Source organism: Lissotriton vulgaris, chromosome 5, assembly GCF_964263255.1.
Source record: "Lissotriton vulgaris chromosome 5, aLisVul1.2, whole genome shotgun sequence".
Lineage (NCBI taxonomy): Eukaryota > Metazoa > Chordata > Amphibia > Caudata > Salamandridae > Lissotriton > Lissotriton vulgaris.
In genome coordinates this window covers 2009763689-2009774171 of record NC_141693.1, presented here as the reverse complement: position 1 = coordinate 2009774171, position 10483 = coordinate 2009763689, and positions in this window count along the sequence as shown.

The following is a 10483-nucleotide window of genomic DNA, read 5'->3' as shown; positions in this document are numbered from 1 at the left end:
CAGAACAGGGTCTACGAAGTAGGGGACAAGGCGGGGAAGATGCTGGCATGGCTCGACAAGCGTGAGGGCAGCTCCAGGGGGATCCAGCGTCTACATGACGAGCAGGGGGTACCACACACTGATCCGAGACACATAACAGAGCTACTTGCGACCTATTTTGAGCGAGTGTACACCCCAACACGCCAGATTACACCTGAGGATGCCAGGGCACTCCTGGCACCGATTGAGGTCCAGACCCTATCTTCAGAGGCGTCGAGCGAATTGGAGGCAGACATTACAGCTGACGAAATCCAGAGGGCCATAGCGGCACTGAACCCGGGCAAGGCCTCGGGACCGAACGGGATACCGGTAGAGTGGTATCAGACGATGCCAGACACCCTCAGCACACACTTGTTGGGGATGTTCAAGGATTGTCTGGAGGGGGGCTCCTTTCCGCTAGATCAGCGTGTGGCGACTATTGTGACAATCCCCAAACCGGGCAAGCCACCGGAGGATTGCTCCTCATATCGACCCATTTCCCTCCTGAACGCGGAAGTGAAGATCCTGGCCAAGCTCCTGGCGCAGCGGATCCTACCCCATCTGTCCTCGATTATACACCCGGATCAGTCTGGGTTTATGCCGCACAGGAACACAGCTCTGAATTTGCGGCGACTACATGGTGTTCTGGCTAGATCTGAAACTATCATGGAGCCGGCGGTGATCCTGGCGCTCGATGCCAGAATGGCATTTGACCTGGTGGAGTGGGAGTACCTTTTTGAAACGCTGAGGCGTATGGGGTTTGGGCCTCGCTTTCTGGCGTGGGTCAGACTGCTGTACACTGCCCCGGTGGCCCACGTAGTGGCGAATGGCCATATTTCGCGCACTTTTCCGCTGGGAAGGGGCACGCGATAGGGTTGCCCTCTGTCACCGCTATTGTTTGCCATCTCGCTGGAGCCACTGGCGACACTCATAAGAGCCTCTCCCCTCCTCAAAGGTATACCGGGGACCGGGGGTTGGGAGGACCGCCTGTCTCTATACGCAGATGACATGCTACTATATCTCACAGAACCCGAGGAGGGTATACTGGCCCTCTTACGCATCTGCGACACATACGGCAGGATCTCCGGCTACACGCTGAACTGGTCCAAGTCGGAGTTATACGTTCTACGAGGACCGGCTCTGAATCTAGACGATGCTTGTCCACTACGACTGGCGGGATCGTCCTTCAAATGCCTAGGCATACACGTTACTAAAGACTCGACAGAGTTCACAGACAAAAATCTGAAACCGCCCTTAGAGAGGCTCAAACGCGATGTTGAGTTCTGGTCCGGCCTGCCGCTAACACTCCTAGGTCGGGCGGCCCTTTACAAGATGATGGCGCTACCGCGCTTCTTATATATCCTCGAGAATTCACCCTACCCGGTGCCTCCCAAGTTTGTTCAGAAGGTGGCGGCACTGGTCTCTAACCTACTGTGGGGCGCCCTTCCGGCAAGAGTGGCACAATCCAAGTTGCGCAGGGACTGGTATAGCGGAGGAATTGCGCTACCGGACCTGAAACTGTATTACTGGGCAGCCCACCTCAAACCTGTTAATCAATGGATCCACGCACCACACAATGAACCGGCATTCCATTCAGACAGGGTACAGTTGGGCGCCGAAGGTCTGCTGGGTCCACTGTACGATCGCCGCAAGATACGGACTCTGGTCGGCCCCACCAAACTGACAGTGCAGATATGGCACGCAGCGACGGCGGCTTTGGGCTGGAAAGGGAGGATCACTAAGATGACACCACTGTGGGACTCCCGCGCACTGGGTAACCTGAGGAACACCAAAGGGTTCACACAATGGGACACGATAGGTATCTCTACGGTGGTCGATCTATGGGAGAGGAATGAGGTGATCCCCTTTGCCCGCTTAAAAGACCTCTACGAGCTCAACGTCAGGGAACTATATAGGTACATTCAGATTCGCCATGCCCTACTTGCGGCCATCCCAGCAGACACACCACTGCCAGACTCCTCACCCCTGGAGGATCGCTTACTCACAGACTGTATGTTAGAGCGGGCGACGTCCCTCACTTATCGTAAATTGCTTAACAACTCCCCCGAGCCCACATCACGCCTGAAAGAGAAATGGGAAGGGGAGATTGATGACATGGATGAACACGAATGGAACGAGGCACTTGGGTCCCCCAAAGAAGTAGGCATCTCAGCGCGCATGCGATTAGTGCAATTTAAGATCCTGCACAGGGTGTATTATACAAGGTTCAATGCTACACCGCATACACAGAGCGCCGCATCCCTACTGTCTGCGAGGGTGTGGGGAGGAGGGCACGTTCTTCCACACCATATGGGAATGCCCCAAGATCCAGGAATATTGAAACAAATACTCCGTACACTCTCCCAGACACTGAATCAGTCCCTATTGCCCAACCCAAGAAGGTGCTTGCTGAACATTTGGGAACCCACCGACTTGTCCCGTTATGAGCAACTCTGGGTCACGGCGGGGCTGATGGTGGCGAAACGGGACATAGCGCAGCGCTGGGGGGCGGTGGACCTCCCAACAAAATCCCAGTGGTGTCTGAACATGGATCGTGTGATGTTAACCGAACGGGCAGTGTACTCTAACCGAGCCTGCCCGGGGAAATGGAATAAAATATGGCTGAAATGGAACGAGTACAGAGGGGACATCTGCGAGCCCTTACGGGAGGATGATCTGGAGGATTCAGATGATGAGGGGGAGGAAGGGTGATCTGGACGGAGGGTAGGAGGGTGATGGAGGCCTCGATCATGGCGGGAGATAGCTTACTGGAACCTGAACTGAGGATTCAAGGGGGGGGGCGTCAGCGGGACGCAGAGGCATGCATGTACTGACCGGGGAAGCCAAATCTACATGCTCCCAAGGGACATTTGTAACCGAAATGCACCGATTCATGCCAGACCGTATTGCCATTCCTACCTGTTGAAGTTCTGTGTTTGTTGTTTTTCAAAAAAACGAAAAAACTCCAACAAAACCTCAATTCCTGCATTGAATAATTGCTTACCATGCGCTTTTATTGTTTCAGTACACTTCATTATGACTTTCAAATACCTATGGTTTTTATGGATCACTGAAATAATATCGACTGCCAAAATATCGACCTGCAAAAATATCGTTGCCAAAATATCGACAGACAAAATATCGACTTTCTATCTACAAACAGGTAAGTACAAAAATATCGAGTACAAAATATCGTTAACAATAATATAGATGTAAAAAATATCGACTTTATTAAAAACAGTGTTAAATTAAATTAATATTAAATTTAAATGACTAAAATATACTTAAAAATACTTAAATTAAATTATAATAATTAAATAATAAATGAAAATAATAAAAAAAAAAATTACAATCTTATTTGTTGACCCTGAACCCTAAAATATACCCCTTTACCCAAAAACCCAAAACTGACCCTGAACCCTAAAAATACCCCTTTACCCAAAAACTAAAAACTGACCCTGAACCCTAAAAATGCCCCTTTACCCAAAAACTGAAAACTGACCCTGAACCCTAAAAATGCCCCTTTACCCAAAAACTGAAAACTGACCCTGAACCCTAAAAATGCCCCTTTACCCAAAAACTGAAAACTGACCCTGAACCCTAAAAATGCCCCTTTACCCAAAAACTGAAAACTGACCATGAACCCTAAAAATACCCCTTTACCCAAAAACTGAAAACTGACCCTGAACCCTAAAAATGCCCCTTTACCCAAAAACTGAAAACTGACCCTGAACCCTAAAAATGCCCCTTTACCCAAAAACTGAAAACTGACCATGAACCCTAAAAATGCCCCTTTACCCAAAAACTAAAAACTGACCCTGAACCCTAAAAATACTCCTTTACCCAAAATTTAGCAATATTATTTAATTACCAATTAATTATTAATTAACAATAACAATAAAGTAAATATATTAGCACATTAGCTGTAATTATTTTAATAATTAATATTATTTTTTCCCAATTAATTACTTAAGAATAACACAAAATTATATATTAAAATGTACTCTAATTAATGTAATTAACTAATTACAATTAATCAATTACCAATTAATTACTAATTCAAAATATGTACAAAATTATATTAATTAATTAACTAATTATTATTAATTATCAATTAATTATTAATTATAAATATTTACAAACATATATTAATTAATTAATTATTATTAAATTACTTCCCACCCTATTCCCCTATAAACCCACAACCCGCTACAGAATTACATAACGCAATTATTAAAAAAACAAATTCCATTTAATAAAATATTTTATAACATTAATACACACTTTTCACACATATTATTACATAAAAATACACTATAAAATATTATATATTATTAAAAATTCGATATTTTTGCTATCTATATTTTAAACAGTCGATATTACTTCACTTACCTGAAAAACGATATTTTTGTAGTCGATATTATGTCCAGTCGATATTTTGTCCAGTCTATATTTAGAACTCGATATTATGTCCAGTCGATATTTTGGAGTCAATATTTTGTCTGTTCACCGGTTTTTATATCCGTTTTACTGGACACACTTTATGCAATGATCCTTTGATAGCGGCCGGCCCGCAGGGTTGTTGGCATTCCGCTGTGTACTATACAAAGTGCAATAAAGGTTTTGGAAAAAAAAAAAAACTGATCACAAGCCACTAAGTGACATTTTATCTAAAAAAGGGATAGACGTGGTCGCTGGTAGCATAACTAAGTGGGGCATAGCTCTCCAGGAGTATGACTTTGACATCAGGTGTATCCCTGGGGTGGAAAACTGCATTCCTGATAAGCTTTCTAGAGTAGGTGTTGATGGACCCCTTGATGATACCGCTGATGATGAATGTAGTGGAAGTGATGTTCATGTGTGCAAGGGTGGCGAAGGAATCTTTGATGAGAGTCAGTGGCCGCTCAAGTTCTCCTTAGATCCTGTCTTGTCTGAGGTAATGAGTCCCATCTGCAATGGCTGGCACACAAAGAAACCAGCTTCTGAGGAAGCTTCCAAGTTCTGGGGAGTCAAACACGAATTGGCTGTGTGTGATGAGATGCTTGTACGTGGCACAAGCCTAATACTGTCTCTTGAGCTTCGCAAGGAGTTAGTGGAGTTGGCTCATGAGTCTCACTCTGGCATGTCTAAGACCAAGGAGAGGATCTGGTCTTCTTACTGGTGGCCGGGCATGGACCCATGTGTTGAAAGGATTGTTAGGGACTGCATTGTGTGTGCTATGAGTGAAAAGTCCAAGCTTTTGAGAGTCCAACCCATGGTTTTCAGGAAGCTGCCACGTGGGTCTTGGAAAGAAGTGGCTTTAGACATTGTGGGTCCTGTTCATTCTAATGGGCAGCCAGTCTTCATTTTGGTTCTCCTGGACTTATTTTCTAGGTGGCCGGAAGTCTACTCTACCTCTAGCATAGAGACCATTCAGGTGATTAGATTCTAAGAGGTTCTCATAGCCAGGGAAGGTTACCCTGAATCCATTCTCACTGACAATGGGGTTTAGTTAGTCTCGAAGGAAATGGAGTCAGGGGCATTAAACACAAAAAGTGCTCTCTTTACCACCCAGAAACAAATGGAATGGTTGAAAGAGACAACAGGGGGTTAAAGGAAACCATCTCCTGGGCCAAGAATGCTGGGCTTAACTGGAAGGAGCAAGTTCTAAAAAAGGTGGAGAATTATAGAGTAACTCCTCACAGTTCTACTGGTCAGCCTCCTTTGTTCTCTTCAAAGGTAGGGTTCCATGCACCTTAGTTAGGTAAGGCTTCTTGAGGAGTCAGTCTCATGATCCTCTTCTCATGAGTCTGCCATGAACTGGCACAAGAAGGAAGAGGACAAGTGTTTAGCTAGGAAAGTGAATTTTGATTCCAGGAAATCTGCTAAAGACACTGTGGTTAAAGTCGGTGAGTTGGTGGTTGTCAGACTTCCGGGTGTAAAGTTATTTTATCAAAGCCTATGCCTGTTATTAAGGTGTTTAAAAATGCTGTGAGGACTCAGGACCACAGAATTTTGAATTTGAGTAGAATTTCTGTGTTTTATAGTCTGATTTTATGTGAAAGAGCTTCCTCTGGAGAGCTTTCTACTTCTAACTCTTTTGCAACCCCACGCATGTCTTCTAGGGTTTCTTGTTAAGCCTCGCAACTTAAGTGACTATGGGCCAGATGTAGGTTGCTAAATACTGGTCTGTAATACCAAAAATCTGTAGATTTTAGCGTTACTGACCGGTATTTAGCAATCCCCATTGTAGGAAAGGAATCGGTAATAAGGAATCGGTAAATACTGATTCATTATTACCGATTCCTAATTTACCGATTCGGAGTTACCGAACCCCCAAATACCGAATCGGTAAATAAGAAATGGTAAAAACGAGAAAAGAGATTAGAAAAATTTGGTAATACCGAATTTCAACAAATTCGGTATTTAAGAGTCAGTAATTACCACTGACTCAAAGCAGGTGGTAATCAAGTGCACTGTATTTAAACAGACCCAAAATGCAACAGTGTGATCACTATGGCGGCCCTCTATGTTATTGCAAGGCGGCTACGGCTACAGACAGCAGGAGTGAGGATCTGGAGATGGGAGGAGCGCGTTTACAGACAGCGCATCACACTCTTCCAACTGACTGAGGCAGAGATCCATGAAAGGTACAGGCTACACCCCCAAACCATCCTGGACCTGATAAGGGACCTGCACTCACTCCTGGAGCATCCAACACCATACTATATCACCACATGTGCAGGTGCTCTGTAGCCTTGATCTCCTTGCATCTGGCAGTTACCAGGGGGTGATAGCTGCGGTAGGTGGTGTGTCACAGAGTTGCCTGTCCCGTTTCTTTAACAAGTTCCTGGATGCCATGATGCAGAGAATGCATCACTACATAAGGTTCCTAACCACACAGGCGGAACTGCAGAAAACCAAGACAGACTTTTACCAAAAGGCACAGTTCCCACATGTCATAGGCTGCATTGATGGGACACACATTCCAATCTGCCCGCCTGCAGCCACTAAGTACATCTACCGAAAGAGAAAATCCACCCACTCCATTAATGTGCAGGTAATCTGCGATGCAGCCAACTTAATCACCGACATCGTGGCCAAATTTCCAGAGAGCACCCACGACTCATACATTTTCCAGAACAGTGGGATCTACACACACCTGGCTGCGGGAGAATTTGGAGAAAGATACCTGCTAGGTAAATCACTGTGACACACCCTGATGTATACTGCAGATGAATGTGTTGGTGACTTTTATTAATGGCACTGTCTTCCCCACCTAGGTGATAGCGCATATGCCGTGCGGGCATTCATCCTCACTCTTTACCTAAACCCATCAACCCCGAGTGAGAGACGATACAATGTGGCGCACAAATCAACATGCAACGTTGTGGAGTGCACGTTTGGACTATTGAAAAGCAGGTTCCGCTGCCTCCACAAAAGCGGAGGCGCACGTCAGTACCAACCCATCATCTGCTGCAAGATCATCGCAACGTGTGCAATGCTGCATAACCTTGCCACTAAGAAAGGTACACACAAGATGATGGACGGAATGTTGCACAATGGCAAAAAATTCACCCCCAGTCACAGATATGGGTTTAATCCATCGTTATTTTGCTCACCAAGCCACCCCAGTTCAGTCATGGCCATGAAAGACATGGCTTGGCAGTTCGGGCTGGATTGTTCCCTTGAGGCACAGGGTCAAGGCTGATTTGCATATGGCCATGTCTGAACTGGGGTGGTGTGGAGTGCAAAAAAATGATGGATTTAGGCCCAGATCTCTGTACTGGGGTGAATGTATGACATTGTTCTGCATTCTGTCCATCAACTGTTGTTTTTTCATTTGTCACCCTTAGTGGGATGGGTATGCTCAGACGTTAGTCCCATGCTCTCCACACCACTGGAGTCAAGCTATCCTGGCTGATGACGGCTGATAGCCAGAAACCGGTCCTAGGATGCTTGATTCCGGTCCAGGAAAGACATGGCTTGGCAGTTCGGGCTGGACTGTTCCCATGAGGCACAGGGTCAAGGCTGATTTGCATATGGCCATGTCTGAACTGGGGTGGTGTGGATTTCAAAACAATGATGGATTTAGGCCCAGATCTCTGTACTGCAGTGAATGTATGACATTGTTCTGCATTCTGTCCATCAACTGTTGTTTTTGGAATTGTCACCCCGAGTGGGATGGGTATGCTCAGACGTAAGTCCCATGCTCTCCACACCACTGGAGTCAAGCTATCCTGGCTGATGACTGCTGATAGCCAGAAACCGGTCCTAGGATGCTTGATTCCGGTCCAGGAAAGACATGGCTTGGCAGTTCGGGCTGGCCTGTTCCCATGAGGCACAGAGTCAAGGCTGATTTGCATATGGCCATGTCTGAACTGGGGTGGTGTGGAGTGCTAAAAAACGACGGATTTAGGCCCAGATCTCTGTACTGGGTTGAATGTATGACATTGTTCTGCATTCTGTCCATCAACTGTTGTTTTTGCACTGATAAAGGTACAGCAGTTGAATTAACTAACTCTGAGGACGATGATGATGAATTTGCACAGCCATAGCCCAACGCAGCAGGAGTGGCACCAGCACCAAGTGGGAGACAAAGACAGGCTGAGATCACACGCAACTATTTTTGAGTAAGTAAGGAGACACAGCCAGTTGTTGTATTTGAATGACGTAGTTTAATATATTAGTAAAACCACGGAGTTTGGTCCTGGGACAGGGGGCAGCTGGACCCAAATTACAGTGAATAGAACAAAAAATGCTAGCCCTCCTACTTATTTAGTCTCGCCTTAAGTTTATGAGACGACAAACAAAAATCAACGTTTCTTTGTTTGTATGGGTAATTTTATTTAACCCTTTTGTTCATTATTTTTAGTAAGATTTATCTTTTTCCATAGGCAAGAAGAACACTTTATATACACCTATATACAAATACAAAACATTTATACATATTTACAACAACTATACAAATAACATATTGAATCAAACAGTTATCAACAAACTTCACGTGTGAGAAAATATATAGCAATTCTATGTTCACAAATGGTTAATCTTTGTGAAATAAACAAAAAACCGCTACTAGACCCAGGAGGTGGAAAAGATATGATGCGACAGAAATCAGAAATTAATTCACAATTAGTTCCACCAATAAAGACTGAACCCGTCAAGGGCAAATATTTTGAACTGTCTGCCTGTCGTTTGCCTTGCCAACGCGTTTCGAATCTGTCAAAGCTTACAGATTCTCCTCAGGGCTCTCTCAATGTTTTGGATCTAAACAAAAGAATAAAGCGAAGCTTGTGTCAGTGTTTGTGGCTTGTTTGTAAAAGGCCCCCCTAAAATAGTTGGACTGTGCTGAACTGGTTACCTTTATACAGAGTGCGGACGGCTCTCGTGATTCGGTTGTACACGAAGGGCTGTGCGCCGCATGAAGTCAGTACTTGAGAAGAATAATTCTGAAAAAAATTAATCAAAAGCTTACAATGCCATCTGGAGCAGTGTCAAGCGACTACTACAGACCTGAGGCTGCATGCTCATACCTTAGTCGGGTGTGGCATTAGATGCTATCTTAGGTCCTCTGTTTGCTCATTCTATCCTTTCCGAGCGACCTGTAAAGCATAAGGGTCACGCTCAGTATTGAATTTGTATGTGGTGCAAAGACACTCAAGGGATGCTGCGGGTTAATATGAAGCCACCTACCTAGATTTCTAGTAGTGATCACGGGGCGTCGATCGCCATGCCGTGTGCTCGTTGTCCAACTATCACTCGTTCAATCAGATTGTAACAAGGTCATGCACTTAAAAATTGGGAAACTACAACACCCAGAATGCTCAGCTCCAGGCTCACTATGATGTAGGAGCCCTGTACAGCCACTAGGCTGTTCCTGTGTTTGCATTTCCTGGTTTGCTCCCGAGGAAGAAAGGTGAGCGTGAGAGAGGCTCCGAATGCGTGAGACTTCAGTACATTCAAACTGAATTAAGTCTGTTTCAGCCAGGGACTAAGGGACCCTTTTTGTTTTTTAGCGCGAGTAAGACGCACACAACAGCGAGGGATACGCACCCCCGCCACTGATTGAACGAGTGATAGTTGGACAACGAGCACACGGCATGTCTCCCCACACCTGGCCCTACTTGCACAGACGTCGGCAGACCCCCACATTGGAAGGCGAACGGAAGGAACCTCAGAGATCCTTTCCGAACCGCCACAAACATGACGGCATTCGCTGGTTAAAACACAGAAGCCCACAGACCCCCATTGGAATCATATGGGACGCAAGCGACAGACTGTCAGCGCTACAAGAAGCGTCCAGAGACCCCCATTTAGAGCACTTTTGAGGATAACTAGCAGATCACCTGCATACCTCACCCCTGGCGCCTACAGCAAGTAGCCTTTCAATGATATAGGACCACCTTTACAGCTCAGAATTCCAGGTTGATACCACAATAGCAGGACACCGTCCCACAGGGGGAAAAAAAACGAGTAATATATA